This window comes from Monopterus albus, unplaced genomic scaffold (genome assembly GCF_001952655.1).
Source record: "Monopterus albus unplaced genomic scaffold, M_albus_1.0 scaffold20.1, whole genome shotgun sequence".
In the NCBI taxonomy this organism is placed as follows: domain Eukaryota; kingdom Metazoa; phylum Chordata; class Actinopteri; order Synbranchiformes; family Synbranchidae; genus Monopterus; species Monopterus albus.
This window is the reverse complement of record NW_018127900.1, coordinates 2,649,304-2,658,892: the sequence shown is the minus strand read 5'-3', so window position 1 is coordinate 2,658,892 and position 9,589 is coordinate 2,649,304. Positions and strand designations below refer to the sequence as shown.

General features: G+C 37.2%; 1 protein-coding gene across 1 annotated transcript in view; it reads right to left on the bottom strand.

Annotated features, from left to right (window-relative positions):
• The window catches only part of gpat2 (glycerol-3-phosphate acyltransferase 2, mitochondrial), an 84,631-nt gene extending 77,461 nt beyond the window's left edge, over positions 1 to 7,170 (bottom strand). Inside the window, exons 1-2 of the mRNA XM_020593825.1 lie at positions 7,002 to 7,170; positions 2,994 to 3,056 (exon numbers count right to left, since the gene is read on the bottom strand). The gene's annotated coding sequence lies outside the window, so the exon portion shown is untranslated. The remainder of the gene's footprint in view (positions 1 to 2,993; positions 3,057 to 7,001) is intronic.
• Positions 7,171 to 9,589: the final 2,419 nt, after the last annotated feature.

The window sequence follows — 9,589 nt, the reverse complement described above, 5'->3', positions numbered from 1 at the left end:
AAGGACAGTCAAATTTTAATACAAACAGCAAGGTAGAATGACAGACATTACAAAAACATCACTACTGGGATAATTTGGTGGAGGTATGAAGCCGCTCTTGCACTATTAACAAGCAGACTCGTGCAGGGATATTGAAACAAATAAACACTCAACAAGCCTCTTCGCATCATGCAGATGTGATGGCACTGCAGGTATGACAATGTGAGGTAGCAAAAACAATGCACAAAGCACCACAAAGTACTTGGGTAAACAGGGGCCACCAGGGCAGAAGTAAATTTAAGTCAGCGAGTCCTTGCCACATTACTGATTTTGCTTTTCTCAAATGCACTGTAAGACATTTCATGAGAGCCAAGAAGCAGGGGAAGCAATGCACCTATGCTATACATATGGGTTGTGAAAGAATGCTATGCTAACCTAACCCTTTTACAAGCAAGGCTACAGTTACCCAACTGCTTAAAATAATTTATGAAGACAAAACAAAACACAAGTCTCAGCATAAATAATCTGTCTGTCACTGCATATTCTAAAAAACAGTTTCTGCAGATGTCATTGCTCTGGCAGATTTTTGCCGATTAATCTATCAACTATTTCACCAACTCATCTAAATGATTAATTTACCTACAAAAAGATAAATGTCCCAACAAACACAACACAGATGAACCTTAGACTGCTTAGAAGAAGGCATGAACACATATACACTGACACTATCAGTCAACACAGAATAAAGCTGAAACATTTTCACATACACTTATTCAGTGGAAATTCAAAGGTAGCAGCAGACGTTATGGTTTTAATGAGTTTAGCTGCTATACAAGGACAAAAGATATTAAACAGCTCTCCCTACTAATTTAATAAACATGAACTGACAACACTTACAGCAGTTTTGCCTTTTCTAGCAGTTCATTATCCAGAATAACTCCTCTGTTTTTCTATTCAGGTGCTCGTGCATAATGCTAGTGCTGCTGTGGTACAGTGTGCTAACAAATCTTTACACAGTGTACAAACTACTTTTACTTTTCTGATTATTTTAAGTACTCCTATACTTTTGTAACCTTGAGTCTTTGGAAACTTTTACACTGAACCTCTTTTCCCAATGAGTACTCTGCAGACTCTTACATTCTTTTGGACTGTACCTTTGTGTAATAACAGGCTTTGCCAGTCTAAACTGCAAAAATATATATGTTTCAGTCTTGACATGTTGATATCCTCATAGTCGTTGACAACTTGTATCCTTAACTAAAACAAACTAAAACCAAAGAGAAATCAGTACATAAAATAAAAACTGAAACTAATTAAACCACTGGCAGAACTTTCTAAAACTAAATGGAAATTTAGATTGAATCCAAAAATATCAAAATGAAAAACTATTATAACCCTGCTATACACATGCATATGGTACTGTTGTGCATTTAAAGAATGGCGTGAATGCTCAGTTAGCTAATGCACATTACCAATGTAAACTGCTCTTGTGTATTTGTGTTTTTCTTCAGTGATCCACATAACCCAAAGAAATACAAGGAGGGAGAACGAAAAGGAAATTCTTTGTCTTTTCAACATCAATAGCAACAAAAAAAGCACCTTTCTACCGCTAACACGATTATATATGAATAGTTTTTTTACACGTTTTGCCAGAGAGAAAGGTGGATCATAGCCCATGGTGGAAGTAGTGGTTGATAAAAGATACTTGTAGATACATTTGCACCCATAAAACCATAGATTCCCACCCGCTGTCTTCTGGCAAACAAAAGTGTGACACGATGAACAGCCATGAGTCAGAATGGCATCTTTGTGTGAGAGCATATGCTTGAGGCAATTAGAAAAAAGGGCAAAAATGAAAAGAGAAATATAATTCAGTCTCCTTCAAGATGGTTTTCATGGTTCTGCTGAGAGCGACACCTCAGGAATAGGACAAAGAGACAGAAGGTGGGGGGACTATGTCAGTTGACTGTGGTGAACAGATACCAATAGAGAAACAATCAGCTCTTTGAATTAGCACCCACCAGGAAACTAATACAAAGTTTAAACTATGCTCGGGGACTGAGACTTGACAAACAATTTTAAAGTGATCATTAAAACTAAATTAAAACAGTAAATTCTAATTTAACTATCCACGTTCTTGGTTACAGGGTTAGGAGCAGGAGATTAGAGGGCAGAGGAAAGATGGGACCCACATTGGCCTAATATTCCAAGATTTAATCCTTGATTGTACAAACTGCAAATGCTGTGTCAAACCCAACATTACTGTGTAAAATATACAAATGAAAATATTCCAATAACAGTACCATTGCTCAAGTACTGGAATGATTAACAGTATCAGTAAGAGTAGTAGTACTATCAAAAACTCAACAATGGAGACGGATGCAATCACTGTCCGCCAGATAACATGAGTCACTGCTTCAGTTCCCCTGACACAAGACACTCATCAGGCGCATCACTTCAAAAGAACCATATCCCAGCTGGTTAAAATTTAAAAATAAAACAGCCTAATAGTACTGAACACTGTGTGAGAAAGTGAATGGACTACAAAGTTCACCAGAGCTCAGATGGCCAGTTCAGTGTAACACATGCATGATCAACATCATAAAGAAGCAAAACTTCCATCTTATAAAAATATACAATTTATGTCACTAACATATAATCAAATATCTCAACTATAATTCTGTTTAAGAAGCTTTCAGCAGGCCATACTCAGATTTCAGAGTATGTCTTCACCCCTGTGATAGTGGTGATGATGTGCTGTTGCTGTGACCCCTTGCAAATTTTTTCCATATAGCAGCAGTTGATTCCCAAGAAAGACCTTAAGAAGAGCCTCAAAGGCAGCCGAGCCCTCAGTGCATACTCTGCTGGGGATTAAAAGTGATGGGTTCACACAAAAGCACGCACGTACACACATACCGGAATGCTTCACACAAGTGTGCGAGCAAAGACACTGTGGGCTCATTCTGTATTTTGTAGCATGCTCTCTGTAACACGCAGACTGATGTTTGTCCTACCTTATTCTGAAGCAGCAGCTGAGTTTGTCTGTTGAAGACTGCTGTGTAGACATTCAGCACCATCTTAAAAGAAACAAAAGACGTGTTAGGAGCCTGGAGCTGAGGATTATCTTCATGAACGATGCATTAACTCCCTTCTAGACTAAATAAAGCCAGACAAGCCAATTTAAGAAAAAAGGGAGAGTATCCAAAAGAAAAAAACTAATCAATAGTAATCTAAATAAGGGTGTTGATAAGTATGCAAAGATACACATGATACACATACTTTTTAAGGCTGTATGAACTGTGCGTGGCACATCCCACCTACCATCAAGGAATATGTCACTCCAAAAAAAGATGAGAGGAATAAGAATAAAGCCTTCGAGGAATAAAAGTGTGGCATTTTCAGCATGATTAAGTATTCACAACCATACAAGTCAAAACAGAGGTAACAAGGAAGACATCAATGCAGCAGGCAAAGACAAATGAGAGACAAGAGGGATAAGATGTGAGGAAAGGCAGAGAAAATCTCAGATTCAGAGCTCTTTGATGGTAATGAAGAAACTCTTTACTATCTATTGTGCTGTACACATTTATATATTATCAGCAAACCAGTTCAGATGTACGTTATTCTTTCCTTTGATAAAATCGATCCATTTCACTGCCAACAGGTGCTATACAAATGACACACATCGGAGGGCGTGACATGATAACATTGACCCTACTGTATCAGAGCTTAAAACATTATCTTAGGCCTCAGCTGTGTTTTCACTTTCCCAGATGTGCTGTTTAAGGCAGCAGCTAAAGCTTCCTCCTAATTAATGGTGTTTATTAAACATTTGTCTAAACAGAACTTATTGTGATCATTAAAAGCTCTTCTGACTATCTACTTTTCACACTCCTCTTCACGAGATCCCTGACAGCACTGAGTTTCTCTCCAGTCATGTGGCATTTGGTGCAGCTTTGTGGTTTGATTTAAGATAGCATAATTAAATTTTCATCATCATGATTCTGTGGCAGCCAACTTAAAAGTGACACAGATGGCCCTATGTAGGAGAAACACTGACGTCAGCAATGTTGATTCTGAGAACTGCTGGCCCTGGTGTTGGAGTGACAGCAGAGGAAGCATTAATCTTGATTTTGGAATTTTTCACATTGTTCAAAAACAAAAAATGTAATTAATCAAATTAGGCTAATTCGATATACCATATCTTCCAGCCCTACTTCTCTGTGCAGTTAGGAAGGATCAACTGCTCTCACATATATCCATATCCTTTTGGTTTTGCTTCCATATAAAAGAAAAAGTGAAAAATGTCCCCCAAGTTGGTCTCAAGGATGAAAACCTTGTAATGTTTTTGTACAGTTTCTTTTCTGTCAGTGTAGCTGACACAGTTATAGAAAGAGATTGAGCTCAGACATCTGGTGATATGAGAATTTAAAAACATAATTCTGTTTCTTTCCTCAGTACCTCTCAGCCAAATGCAGTTTTAAGGAACACAAAACTCTAAGTTGTCATTTTAAAGCATGGTTAGATCAGTTTGATATACAGTTTAATAAAAGAGATTGGACAGGAAACACCAGGACAGACAGATCTACAAGTAAAAGGCAGAAACACACTGGCCAATAGTGCCAAAATGTTGGAGGTGTGACAGGAAGCAATGTTGGAGGCACTGGACTGTAAGATTTCTCAAATGAGCTCTGTGGGACCAGGCTTCAGTCCCATACAACTTAACCTCCACCAGCACATGATTTGCAAGCCAATTAGACTCTTCTGAGTAATCCACATGAGCATTTTTGATTCCCAGTCATTTTTATTAATAATTAAAACCCTCTTAAAGAGACTTCCAGAGATTAATGACTAAGCCACTTCAAAAGCCAAAACAGGAACGCAGGCTTTAGCTTCATGTAGGTACAAACATCTGTTGCAATTTTTTGTCCTATGAAACAAGAGTTTTTTTGCGAATGAAATAAGAAATGAAATTATTAGACATATATTTAAATATAAAGCTTTGAGGAAAAAGAGCTAAGACAAAAATCACACAGCAAAGGCCACATATATTTAAAGAGAAGCAATTGTTTAGACAGTCATTTATTAGTTGAAATGATCATGAGATGATCAACCTCATGTCTTATTCAGATCAGCAGCTGACAATGAGTGATCAATCACACTGTCCGTTTGGTTTGCCATAACTGATTAGACGCACATCACAATGGCATGTGAATCTCAACGTCTAGATGACCTGCATTTACTATACAGTACATAGCAGCTTTATCCAAAGTGCTTTATAGTTTTCCTCTCTTTCACACACTTACAAACCAGGGGTGACAAACTACCACATACCAATCGAACCACCTGTAACAACCAGGTCTGAGCGACTTGCTCAAGAGCACACTGACATGTTGACAGGAGGAAGCCAGGAGTGAACCACCAAATTTAACAGATTACTGCTTTCATGCTATTTTCTGACTCAAGTGTGATGTGTTCATGTTTAAATATTACTGATTAGACTACGGCCCACGTCCTAGGAATAGCATGCAGCCTTTGTTTTATTATTGTTAATATGTGAGCACAAAAAAGCAAAACACTCCTACATGTATTTTGCTTTTAATTGCTCTGTGTTGATTTTAGGTAGTGTACATATTTAGCCTTGCTGTTAAATTCAACAATGGGTCTGTGACTTGCTGCAATCTTACACAGCATTTCAACTTAACAAAGTGCCGCTTACACAGACACAGACTTCTGCACTTAGTGAAGGATGAGAAACAAAGAATTATTAACAAGCACTGTCAGCAATAAGAATAAAGATGTGCACAATCAGTTTTCCCCTGCAATAACCAACAAGTGTAAATATTGCAAAGCAGTCAGGACTTGAAGTGAATATATTTTCTTAAAAGCTGCCATGTTTCATTTTATGACAACTAAGAAACTGACCTGTATTTGGAGGGCCAAAATACTGGCTCGGTGCAGCCATTTACAAGAAATATTAAACATTAATCAAAGTGTATATAACAGGTGTGCAACAAACAGTGCTAGCAAATTGATCAGGAACATTTTCTACCAATGTACCACTGTAGCAGTTTGAACGTGGTTTGATGAATGATTTTGTTAATCCAAGATGAAGTTCTCTTGACAAACTGCTCTCATTTTGAAAATGGATCAAAATGAGCAGAGGTACAGTAGGTGTCTTGGGAACCATCCCAACATGCAAAGAGTCTCAATTTATGTGTTTTTCTGCACTGTTCACTGTAACCTGCTATAGGAATTAACTGTAATACCTTCTTCTTCTTCCTTTCTTGCTTACTACTTTTACTTCAAAAGCAGCTTTCTAATAATCAGCTTTCAGCAAAGTGAACTGCTGTAAATGATTTACTAGGCTTTAGAGTTCAAATGACAAATTAAATGTTCTGGCTCCATTTCCTTTTAACTGAATCTTTTAAAGGAGCTTATGTCTTTTGCATAACAGTGTTTCAAATTACATTCGGATTAACTGCTTGCTAAAGTTCTGTTTTTCTAGCTGTTAGCTAACAGTAGAACGCGCCATTACCCTTGAATCGTTTAGGCATATTTCCTAAAAACGGAGTGTAAGTCAACCAATAAGCCTGACAAAAATGCAAAATTAAAAGAATTTCAACAGACTGTGATGACAGCAAGTCTAACACCAGTAGCCAAAAGCAGAGAGTTAATGCTGAAATTATGATTTTTGTGGCCAATTATCCTAGCTTGGATTTTAGCCTGTCTGTTCAATTAATTAGCTACTTAACCTACCATTAGAACAACCACCACCCATGGAACACTTAACTCAATATTAACGTACCGTTACAGAACAAAATAATCTACCAATTTAATTTGTGTTTGGTAAAATATACTGTCCTGTGGGTCAAATTGTGATTAATTTCTGCTCACCTGTGACGTTACTGTACTAACTCTTGTTTACTAGCAATAGCAGCCCTTTAGCTAGTAGCTGTTTTTCTGTATCACTGTATTCAGCAATCTTTCAAAAAACAGTAATCTCATTTAATAACACTTACCGCAGTTTTTGCAAATTTCCGAAGGCTCTTCTTAACACCACAGCAAAATGTTCACTCCTCTGCACCTTAAAAAGTGTTTTATTAATCTTTTATATGTTCCCAGGATTCTGTCGCTTCTTCTTCTGCACGAAGTTTATGGTCGGTTATAAAAGACGAATTGGTGGATTACCACCACCAACTGCTAAGAAGTGTGGATCAGGAAACTAATACAGCATATACAATAAATAAACATACAATACAGTACATTCAAATTTACAGTATAATAAAATATAATATAATAAAAAGGCATACCTTCTCTGTTACATTAGTTATCCTAAAATACTGGAACAAACATTGATAACACTCATTTCCTAGGTTCTTTTTTTTGCTAAATATCTGTTAGATCAAAGTTCACTTTTATCATTCTGAGGTTTTGAATTAGATTCCTTCCTTCTGTTTCATATTTTTGATAGTACAACATCTAGTGTTTCTTCTTGTTTTCCTATTTTGAAAAGTGTACTTTTTAGTCCTGTATATTCAAATGTTGATGGCTTATTATTATCTCATCTCTCTAGTTTCTTTTTGTTCATCTCATTTCACTTACTTTCCTTTGAATTCTGTAAAACCATTGTATGTATCAGTGCCTCCTCCCACTGCTTTCACCACCTTTTCTTCAGTTTCTCCTTAATAATGCTCTTGAATTCTGCCATGCTGAAGTTAACTGGCAAGTGAATGTGGTTATTGTTGTGGCTTCCTTCACAACCTTATTTGCTATTTCATTTATTTTTATACCAGTATGTGCTGGTACCCATAAAATGTTACAGTGTTCCCATAATTTGAATTTTTGTGTTTGTTTGTTTTATTGCTAACAAAACATCTGCTCTGCTGTCTGAATGACTGTACTGTAAACTGGCTAATGACAAACTTCAATCTGAACAATTGCTCTCAATGGTCTTGTATCCTCTATCCAATGTAGAGCTAACAGAATTGCAAGCATTTCCCCTGCGTAAACTGATAATCCTTTATAGATCCTTGTTTCTATAAGCTGGGACTCTGGAACAAAAATGTCTCTGCTCATTTAGTGACTGAGTTTTTTTATGCAGCTGTGTAAATCCAAATGTTACTGTAGTAGCCATCAGTACAGGCCTGCATTGTGTGAGTGTAGTCTATGCCCAGCCAAAAAAAGGATGTTGGAAGTGACAGACATCTTATTGATTTGCATGATGCATTATTTTATTAAATTTATTTTTATACATATCAGTAACTATTAATTTTTCTCATGTGGGCCCATCTAATTTAAATTCACCATTTGCTTTCCCCTGGGCTGACCTTGCATCTTCTTGTAATGTAGCAAGGGGTGAAATAGAGTGCAGCCAACATATCTTTAATAAGTGGTCCAGAGATACCACTGATCCAAATGCAATAATTAGCACCAAAGGTTTGAAGTTTTTCTTGACCTTCCTGGTTTTTCCACTGGTTTTAATCACTTAGGTTGTCAGATCTAAGAACTTTCAACCTCTTCTGCTGCATAATCAAAATACATTTCATAGAATAAGAAATGTTAAAAGATGAAAAACATTCTGCAGTTATTTAGATTTATCTAATGTTCTAAATAAATGGTTGTAATGCCAATGATACCACAAAACACACACATAGAACCAAAAACATAACCTCCTTGCTGGAGGTAATCATAAAACGTTGCCCATTAATACATTTTATTATGTACTGTATCTGCTTCTTATTATTTGAGGTGGTTTGCTTGAAACTGCATGTCTTATTCGTCTTTCACAGGTCTCACTAGGACTTTTACCCCTTCAGGATGCCTGGAGCCAGATGTTAATATTTTGTGTTTCTTCGTGCCTGGCTACTTCAAACAGGGCAGGTCACAAGCCAACATAGATAAACTGCTTGTTTATCTACACTAAAAAAGAGAATAGGGCCAGACAGATAAGAGACTGACAGCTCACTCATCTCAAATATATGAGTGTAGAAGCATTAAAGCCAAAACAAAGTACTGAAAAATTTGCTGCCAATCCTCAGTGGATTGTAACTTGACTGAATAGTAAGCCTCAAGATTCTCTGAGAGTCGTGCTGTAGTGTATTACTGCGCCAGTTTAAACAGATGGGGAAATGAAGAGCTGCACACACTTGATTATGCACACAACATCAAGCACTCAGTGCATCTCAAATCTCTTTTTTGCTCCATGTAATGAGAGAATACTTATTTCTAAGACATCTGGAGGAGGATCTTCTCGACTGTAGGTGCATACATGTATTGACCAGGCATTGATGGTTTTGATCTTCATCAAAGGCAGTTTCACTGACTAGTTCCCTCTCTCTGGGTGAAGGTATGTTAATCATGGAAATCCCTCAGGGTGGGCCTAAAAGGTCCCAAATCAATTGCTTTTTACTTTGTGATATGAAAACCAATGCTAGTGTCACTGTGTGGCTCACATGAAGAGATGAGAGACGCTGCTCCTGAAGTCCATCAGAGGAGGCAAAGGTGTTGCCAGGCAGCTTTTTCAGTTTCAGAGCAGAAAGCCTCACTAGGACTACACACAACATATGACACCACTCACAAAGCACATTGTAATAAACAAAGCACTGAT